The sequence below is a fragment of the Scylla paramamosain genome, chromosome 20 (genome assembly GCF_035594125.1).
Source record: "Scylla paramamosain isolate STU-SP2022 chromosome 20, ASM3559412v1, whole genome shotgun sequence".
Lineage (NCBI taxonomy): Eukaryota > Metazoa > Arthropoda > Malacostraca > Decapoda > Portunidae > Scylla > Scylla paramamosain.
Window position 1 is genome coordinate 11113995 of NC_087170.1, and position 10000 is coordinate 11123994.

At 40.4% G+C, this 10000-nt stretch overlaps 1 long non-coding RNA gene across 2 annotated transcripts in view; it reads right to left on the reverse strand.

The window, feature by feature from the left end:
• Nucleotides 1–10000, reverse strand: part of LOC135110752 (uncharacterized) — a 35622-nt gene that overhangs the window by 24812 nt on the left and 810 nt on the right. The window contains exon 2 of one of the 2 annotated variants that reach the window (XR_010273404.1): nt 4717–5173. The exons of the other annotated variant lie outside the window; for it this stretch is intronic. This is a non-coding gene — a long non-coding RNA (uncharacterized LOC135110752). The remainder of the gene's footprint in view (nt 1–4716; nt 5174–10000) is intronic. 2 annotated transcript variants of the gene reach the window in all.

Below are 10000 nucleotides of genomic sequence, written 5' to 3' on the forward strand. Positions count from 1 at the left end.
GTAAATGAAGGGAAACAAAATAGAACTGTGCCAAAGAATAGAAATAAATGGGTATACTTGTTGCTAGAGTAACACACACACACACACACACACACACACACACACACACCACTCGCACGTGAAAATGACAAAAAGTAACTACAGACTACGGAAAAAGTTGTTGAATCAGTAGTTCATATGAAGCTCTAGTCTAGTGTGTGTGTGTGTGTGTGTGTGTGTGTGTGTGTGTGTGTGTGTGTGTGTGTGTGTGTGTGTTTAAAAATAATGTACGTAAAATACACAGAAAATATACGAAATTAGTGTTCTAAAATGCGGATAAATAAAACACTAAAATAAGACAAGTGTGCGTGGAAATATACAAGTGAGCCAGTGAAACCAATGAAAGAAAACGTCTCTCTCTCTCTCTCTCTCTCTCTCTCTCTCTCCAGAACGCAACATACACTGCTAAAGACAACACAACGCTACACACACACACACACACGCACACACACACACACGGGCGCGCGCGAGCATGAAATAAATGAATGAATAAATAAATAAATGAATAAACAAATAAACAAATAAATAAATTCAAAAGTACACAAAGGGGAGAGAGGCAACAATACCGTCGTTTTAGCACTTGATTCACGAAACACGCGAGGAGACAAGCCTAACAGAGGCATGAAAAAGGGCAGACTTGAAAATAATAGAAAACATAGATAGATTAACTTTTTTTTTCGGTGTTCTTTGACGTTTCCTTAATCACAAACCACTCTGAGGCATTTTTTATTTGTTCTACAGCCTCCTCTGAGCATTATACTGGCTAAACATCGGATAACCTACTCTTTTCTTCCTCTTGACTTTCTTGTAGATGCTCTAAAAGATTTTATACATTGCCTTTAGCCTTATGAATTGCGCCATATGGCAGTGAAAGAGTTGAAGGAAAAAAGAAAGACTATAAGCAAAATAATAACGCAATGACTCAGTCCAGTTCTAGTGTGTGTGAAAGTGAAGCGTGGAAAATATAAACTAAAAAGGAATAAGATAGATAAAATGAAATAGCCAGATAATTAAGTAAATAGGATAAAAAAAAAAGTGAAAGGTTTAAAAGAAATAATGTATCTACTGAGAAAACATTGTAATGCATAGACGTATATAGGCTTACATAGGCTTATTTTTTTTATTGACAGATTATTCTTAAGCCTATCCAATTGCACTGCTGATGAAGATATGATGCGTCTCTCTCTCTCTCTCTCTCTCTCTCTCTCTCTCTCTCTCTCTCTCTCTGTGTGTGTGTGTGTGTGTGTGTGTGTGTGTGTGTGTGTGTCCTTTGTTTTGATTCATATTCTTTTTCATTTGCGCTCTTTTATAATGGACAAGTTGGGCTCGGTTCGGTTCGGGGCTGCGAGACAAATCCCTCCGCCGCGCTCCCGTCAGGCCGTCAGTCAGCCAGCCATCACAGCGGACGGGAATACATATTTAATGGACGGTGAACGAAACGCAACTCACCGCCGCCTCTTTTATTTTTTAAGGCCACACTATGTCGCGCGTCACTCCCTCTACCTGGGGATTTGTTTGTTGTGATCGCAAACAAAGTGCTTATGGGTTTTAGAGAGAGAGAGAGAGAGAGAGAGAGAGAGAGAGAGAGAGAGAGAGAGAGAGAGAGAGAGAGAGAGAGAGAGAGAGAGAGAGAGAGAGAGAGAGAGAGTTATATGAGGATAATATATACAAATCCAGAGATCTATTGGTTTCTAACGAATTAATCTGACCATCTACATGCGAATGATACTGCCAGTGAAGCCTTTCAGTGCGATATGCAACAATTCACACCGGTTAAAGGAATATATGGAATTTTTATAAACATCTACAAGCAAGACGGAAAAAAAAAAAAAACGCAATTTCTATCGAGTACAATATTTGGAGGTGGCTGTAGAACAAGAAACGATGCCTCAAAGTGGTTAGTGATTAAGGATAGATGTGTCAAATGGCAGTGAAAGGGTTGAATATGACTTTCTCCTAGCCCACCTCCCCCTCTGACAACTGAAGCAGAAGACACCATGTGCCTTGTAGTCACCTGTCAAATGTTATAGCAGAGAATGAGAGAAGAGGCGGGTATGAATTTTTTTTTTTTTTTTAAAGGAAGAAGTAGTAGTAGTAGTAGTAGTAGTAGTAGTAGTAGTAGTAGTAGTAGTAGTAGTAGTAAAGTAGTAGTAGTGGTAGTAGTAGTAGTACCAGCAGCAGCAGTAGTAGTAGTAGTAGCAGTGGTGGTAGTAGTAGTAGTAGCAGTAGTAGTAACAGTAGTAGTAGTAGTAGTAGCAGTAGTAGTAGTAGTAGTAACAACAACATAAGCAGCAACAGCAATATTAGTATTAGTAGTATCACCACGACCATCACGACCACCACCAGTAGTGGAGTACACAACAAACAATGCAATATACTAACACACAACGGTCACCGCTTCATACAGATAACCTAACCTGTCCTACTAGGCTAACCAGACATAACCTGACCAATACACCAACACACATCCCTATGCAGGTAAGCAAATAAAGATCGACAGACGCAAGTAACAAAATAATTTCGTTTGGCTTTTCCAGAGAGCGAAACACACACACACACACACACACACACACACACACACACACACACACACACACTGTATAGAACATGTATTTATTCCCCTTGGTTCCATCCCGAGCTATTCAAAGACTTTAAGAAATTGAAAAAAAATGGCAGAAGTTTCTTCCCTTTTTCCTTTCATCAATTCCCACGTGAGCCGTTTGACTGAAATTTTTGGATTGAGGCGCAGCAGCTGTGATGGCACCGCCCGATTGGCTGTTTTCATGGTGGCGCCTTTTTAAAAACTTGCTCTACGCTATTCAGTGCTTAAACCGCCTCTTCTCTTTCTTCCCTCTCCTCTCCCTCTCTCCCAAAATACTTATATGGTATTCAAGATTTCTCCCTTTCACTTTCTCCCCTTCCGCATCTCTTTTCTCCAGTTGCTTGTACATTACTCTTAGCCATCCTTCCCTCTCTCTTCCTTCTGCTCTCCTCAAATGCTTCACTCTGCTCATATTGCAACTATGATTCGAATGCTGAAATGTGCAGGTACTACTTCAAATTACATGTAATTGCTTGAAGATGCACAGGTGTTTTGAAGTATTCGGTGACTGGCTGAGAGATGTACTGGTGATCTAATATTCGTTGGTGACTGGAAGGAAATGCACATGATTGGTTGAAACTTCTTTAAGACAACTTTCATCAAACAACACAAAGACTAGAATGAAAATATAAAGTCCTTGCTGATTGGTTTATAATGTACAGGTAATTCTTAACTGCCTATGTACTCTGTGATTGAGTATTTAACATCATTATCATCACTTTATTTCTCCCTATCCCAAACCATGAAGCTTCCTTCGTACAATACTTATAAAACGGAACCTGACGTGAACGAAACAAACGAACCCTAACGGGGCTTCACTTCTGCTTTAGCGTCTGACATGAACAATACAGAAATAAGAATCACAGACACTTCACTTCTGTAATATCACGCACACAAACACACACAAACAAACACTTCACTTTCAATATTCTGATATGCACGACGGGGAAGCAATGACCACCAACACGCTTCACTTGCTACAATACTATTAAATGGCACTGGACAGATGGATGACGAGACAGAGAGACAAAAGCAATGACCACCAACACGCTTCACTTGTTTCAATGCTCTGACATGCACCAGACGGAAGCGATGACCCCCCCACGTTTCACCTCTCCCCCCCGTGACGCTTTTCTCTCTCACATTTCATGGCAATCCGTTTTCATCAATCTGTTTGGACGCCACGCCCTGGGCACAGCTGTCCTGGCCTAATGAGTGAAGCTGATCCCACCTGCCTTCCTCCAAATGAAAACAATGCAGGTGAGGCGCGGCAGGTGGGTGGAATGAAAGCACTTCCAGCTGTCTGACTGTCTAAGTGCACAATTACTGTTTGCATCATGTTTTGTCCCTTATTTATAAAGGAGAGAGAGAGAGAGAGAGAGAGAGAGAGAGAGAGAGAGAGAGAGAGAGAGAGAGAGAGAGAGAGAGAGAGAGAGAATTAAGAAAGGAAGATATTTCTAACAGTGCACAATACAAATTAAAAAGCGAGATTCGTAAATGAATAAATCAGTAGATGAATAAACAAATAAAAAAAAGAATAAAGGCAGGAAAGTAAAGTCAGAAAAGAAAGAAAAACACACACACAAAAAAAAAAAAAAATAGAAACACAATCATATACAACTTATTTCCTTACAAGATCCGACACACAAACTAGGAGCGAGATTTCAATAATGACGCCCAGCACACGACCACTCCAGTGCAGCCTCGCCTCGGCACACACACACACACATGCATTACACTCCCGGGTATTACTCCCATCCCACCAGCCCTGAGTTCACCTTGCCTGGAGCGTGGCGGCCCTCGCTGCCTCGCCATCCCTCCTGCCACGCGCCATAAAATTGTCTGACAGGAGCAGCGCCAGCTTCGCGTTTCAGAGACAAAAGAAGAGATAGAAATGAGGGGAGGGAGGGAGAGAGAGAGAGAGAGAGAGAGAGAGAGAGAGAGAGAGAGAGAGAGAGAGAGAGAGAGAGAGAGAGAGAGAGAGAGAGAGAGAGAGAGAGAGAGAGAGAGAATAGAGGACATGTTTACAGCACAAATATTTATAGTACATTTGTTAGTAGTAAACGTGTACTTACCTTAATTCCACAGTCAGTAGTAACAGCTGCAGTAGTAGTAGCAGTCGTCGTAGTAGCAGTAGCAGTGGTGGTGGTGGTGATAGGATACGTAATTTATTTCTGGTTTATAACACTTTTCTACAACATTAATGCTGCATGTAATGTAATTTCTTTTAAAACTCTTCACTGACAACAACACACTTCATACCTTCACAAGTGGTTGATATACTGAAGTATGTCTTTGTCTTTTCAACAGTGCTTAATTTCATTCTTATTTTCTTGCCTCTAGGTACGGCGTGCAGTCTATGTATGAATAATAATGTTTCTGCTTCATTAAATTTTCACATCGTTTACTTTACACAGGAATTTCAGTTTATTTCTGCACCACAGCTACAGTAATGGATTTAATTTTCTTCTCTGTATTTTCATTTTTTTTCAGAACCTTCAGTTTATATAGAGCAATGTTCGTTTATCTTATCTAGAATTCACAACGTTTTACTCGTTACAGCACTTCACCTTTCCTATTTTTCACAAAACGTTTCACTCTGCACTATTTCCAGAATGGTTTGCCTTGTGTGCCTCTGTTTTTCACAATAATTGAGCCATCTGAGGACACGGTAACACTGCCGCTGACTGATGCTCTCACTTGATGCTCTTACTTGCTGATTGGTTTACGTATTTGTTTTGTTTAAAAAAAAAGTGTGACAAATTCATTATATTCTTAATAAAACCATGATCTCACTGTAAGATACCAGAACATTTATGGTTGGACAGATGGTTGGACAGTCTGACACCTTATAATTAAACAAGGGTAGAAATACAACGTTAGTTTGCCCCACGTTTCAGGATAAGATGGGAATACGTTGACCAACCAGTGAGTGAGAGCTGTGGCAGTACTTCATCGTGTTACCAAGTCTGCGTGTCCTCAGCGGGCAAAACAGAGCTGGTGTCATTTATCTAACTGTCTCATATCTCTCTCTCTATCTATCTATCTATCAATCTGTCTATCTATCTTTCCATCTATCTTTGCTACGCCCGTTATCGCATGATGTGCTTTTCCACTTCCGCTTCCTGTTGGTCTGTTTGATCTCAGTTCTTTCTTTCTTGGATTTTTCACTTCTACTTTCAGTCGCTGCCTTATGACCTGACCCGACTTTCTCTTGTTTCAAGTTTGTAATATCTCAATCACTGCTCACTGTCTTTCCTGATTCCGAGACGACATTTTCAAATATTCCGGCTCTTCTCTCAACTTCTTTTGTAAAGTTTCAGTGGAAGTTACTGTGATTTCCGAGGGTGGCCTCAAACATGATTCTTGCGACAGTTTAAAAAGGATTCTGCTTCATCAAAAAAAAAAAAAAAAAAAAAAAAAAAAAAAGACAAGCAGACTAATTGTCCTTACGTGCTCTCTGAAAATAGTGCTTGTGTGAGAACAAAGATTCAAAATACTGTCTCTTTCTGCCACACACTGCACGGGGCTGCGAGTGGACGCTTACCGCTGCCAGCCTACTGTTATTATTTTGTTTACAACTATTATTTTGTGCCGTTAGTACTATTTTCTAATTTATTTTCAAACTACAGTATTCCATCAAATTTCACAAATACTTCAGGGCAATAGTAATGAAAAATCAAAACTTAACCTCAGATATGGCAAAAATAAACAAATAAATATAATAGGATAAATAAAAAATAAAAAAATAAATAGCGTTAATGAATGCACCATCCACGTTAATGATTTATATTTCCATATGCATTTGTGAAGCATTCCTGCATCATTTGGTCCGCACTGATTATACAAACCTAACCCATTCATATACGTCATGCAACGCTAAAGTTTACTATTAAAATCAATATCGGCTGTGTACTCAATGACCTACTTATTTATCACGTTTATATATATATATATATATATATATATATATATATATATATATATATATATATATATATATATATATATATATATATATATATATATATATATATATATATATATATATAATATGCATTGTGATCATTATCACTTTGAATTCATTTTGGAACTTGATACAACATCGCAATTACGAAAGTTGCTACGGTGAACTAACTGTGACAGGTCGATGAATCACTCCACTCTAGTTCCTGACACGAGCACGTCAATAAAAACATCCTCCAAACATCATCCGCAGGTGTGGCTCTCCGTGATTACAGGTGCAGGTGGGCGGCGCTTATCGGCCAGGTATGAAGAGTCTCGCAGGAACGCTTGAAAAATGAGGACAGGTAAGCACTAACGTGACTTGAAAGAAATAGAATTAAAAAGTTAACTTACTACTAATGAAATAAAATATTCAAATAAATAAGTAAATAAAAAAAAATATATGTAAAAAAGCTACATAAAAATTCAGCTCAATCAAAATCATAAAAATATACCAGCCACTTGCAGTATATTAAGAAAAATGTAGTTTTATCAAGCTCACACCTGCACTCTCTCTCTCTCTCTCTCTCTCTCTCTCTCTCTCTCTCTCTCTCTCTCTCTCTCTCTCTCTCCAGGGCAGCGCGGATAGCCGCACAGCACACAGCAGGAGAGGGTGTAGCCTCGGTCCTGAATAAGACAAAATGCAGCACAAAATCCCGAGCTTTGTGGGATAAAAATGTCAGTATTTCCATAGATTCAATATTTCAGCACAGCACTCCCGTAACTGCCATGGTCACTCGCTACCCTTCACTCCCACAGCACCGCATCACCGCAGTATTTATTCACCATTTCGTCACCTCGACTCACGGTAAAGGTCGCTAGTTCTGTCCTAATTCACGGCTGTTTCCCGGTAGGTGTAGTAGCGAACTTTCGTTAACATATGACCTCTTTGTTGCAGCGCAATGACTCAGTATCAAAATTCCTCACTTGCCATACTTAGCTTCAACTAAACTCAATGAGAAATTTCGCGTGGACCCGGTCCTCGTGGTGTGCAGTGACCAGCGTGTGTCTCTCAATCTGGCGGCCCCTCTCCGTGACGGAACACAGAAGTATGTTAGAAAATCATTGTCTGCTCTACAGAATATACAAATAGTAAAACAGAATAAAATCACTACAGCTCTGAAACCAAGAGGGATTAAATAACAAGAGTCTGGTACCGTCGTAAAAACAATGTCTCGCTTCATAAGAACGATTTTTCCCTGTACGGAAAAATCGCAGGTGAGGGTGTTGAGAAGGCAGGTGAGGGTGTTGAGAAGGCAGGTTCTCACACGTGCTTTTTTTTTTTTTTTTATACAGATCGCCTGGATCAGTGTAAAAGAAAAAGAACGTACAGAAAATTGACAACAGGAACAACAGGTCGCTGCCGTAGACGAATCACAGCGCCTGAGTGGTGGAAGATCAAGCATCGTTAGTTCCACAAACACTTGTACAATATTTTCCAGCACTCGCTGCAAGACGATTTAAAAGGTCCTGATTCCCATTTTTCCCTGCGGCAGAACAATGTGATTTAGAAATCAGTATGGAACGTTTATCCCCGAGTGGGAGCGGTGGAGAGTGTGGCCAGTATGTAGCATGCTCCCTTGGGCAAGACGGGAAAATGTGAACCCTACACTCTGAGAAGACAAAGGAGGATATGACCCCCGGCATGAAGGTGGTATTACACGGGAACGCTTTCACCAAGTAATTTTCGTAGAGTTGCTCATTAAAATTACTACATGGTGATGTTAGTTTGGCTGAGCAAGACCCGTATTCCTCCAGTGACAGGGCGGCCATCTGGGATCTCATCTTTATCATTCTGTCCTTTTTGTACATTTTCTTGGTAATGTCTGGGGGGAGAACAAAAGGAAACCGCTGTGGGTGATTAGATTCAGGGACAGGTGAGTGCTGCAAGCCGTGGTGTGCGCACCATTGCCTCTAGTGATGTCGGGGGTCCTGAAGAGTCTATAGGCATGGGTGGTTATATAAGGAAGTGTTAAAAATTGTAGACAATATGTGAAGTGAGCGGTGTGAGGTACTCCAGAGTGGTTGGCGATTTTGCTTTTTTTATTTATTTATTTATTTATTTATTTTTTTTTCTCTCTCTCTCTCTCTCTCTCTCTCTCTCTCTCTCTCTCTCTCTCTCTCTCTCTCTCTCTCTCTCTCCCTCAAATACGATTTCCACAGTGATGCTAGCGTTGTTAACTCTCTGGCAAGCCGCTGCCAGATGCTCTTGGTGAGTATTCTTCGCTGGTGTGTAGCGACGCTCGTTCATTGTCTATCATGACGTTTTACTGGTTTCATTAATGCTTGTGTGTGTGTGTGTGTGTGTGTGTGTGTGTGTGTGTGTGTGTGTGTGTGTGATTCAATTTGAAGAAACCTAGTAAAACTTTTTTTGATAGGTTACTACTACTACTACTACTACTACTAACACTTCTGATGTTACGAGAGTTACAGTCATAAAAGACAACTTTAGATACACAACCTGAATGTTCTCTCTTACTTATTCTGCTTTTACCATCACAGTTGTTTCCGTACCACCACCACCACCACCACCACCTCCTAGCGTCCCGAAACCCACTCGGGGAATCCATCAGAGACTCAAGCTCTTAAGTGGAAAAATACGACCCGTTACGAGAGAAAACAATAGGCTATTCTGGGAGGAGACGCGCCTTGAAGGGAACGAGCGGATTGGGAATTGGCGAAGGTAGGACCCTTGTAAATGAAAGAGATCAGGGAAAGTAACTAGATGAGAGAGAGAGAGAGAGAGAGAGAGAGAGAGAGAGAGAGAGAGAGAGAGAGAGAGAGAGAGAGAGAGAGAGAGAGAGAGAGAGCATAACACTGTAATCCGTTTCAGAAGTTAACATTTGAATAACAGAGTTAGAAACAACTGTGAATTACTAACGAGACAGAAATAATAAAGGTACGCATTAAATAGTGAGCCGTTGGAGAGGCGCTCACCAGACACACACACACACACACACACACACACACACACACACACACACACACACTAATTCCAGAAAATGAAGAAAATGAAAATGAAAACGAAATGGAATTAAATGACATGAAGAGAATGCAGTGAATACAAGATGAACCTAAAAACCTAAAAGTGTAGGGAAAAAAAAAAGATAGGGAGGTGCCGTTGAAAAGGCAATACTTCCGACTAACAACAACAACAACAACAAAAGGAGGAGAAAACATGAAAATATTGTATAAGAGCTGAAAAACAACCAAAAAAGAAAAAAATGTAAAAAAGAACTATGAAAATTGAAAAAGAGACAAGTGGACCAGAGGAAAGGACCAGCGGGAAGGGCAGGCGTCACAGGCCACAAGAAGAGGAAGCGAAGCTAAACAAGCGTGGCGGTGAGGAAGATA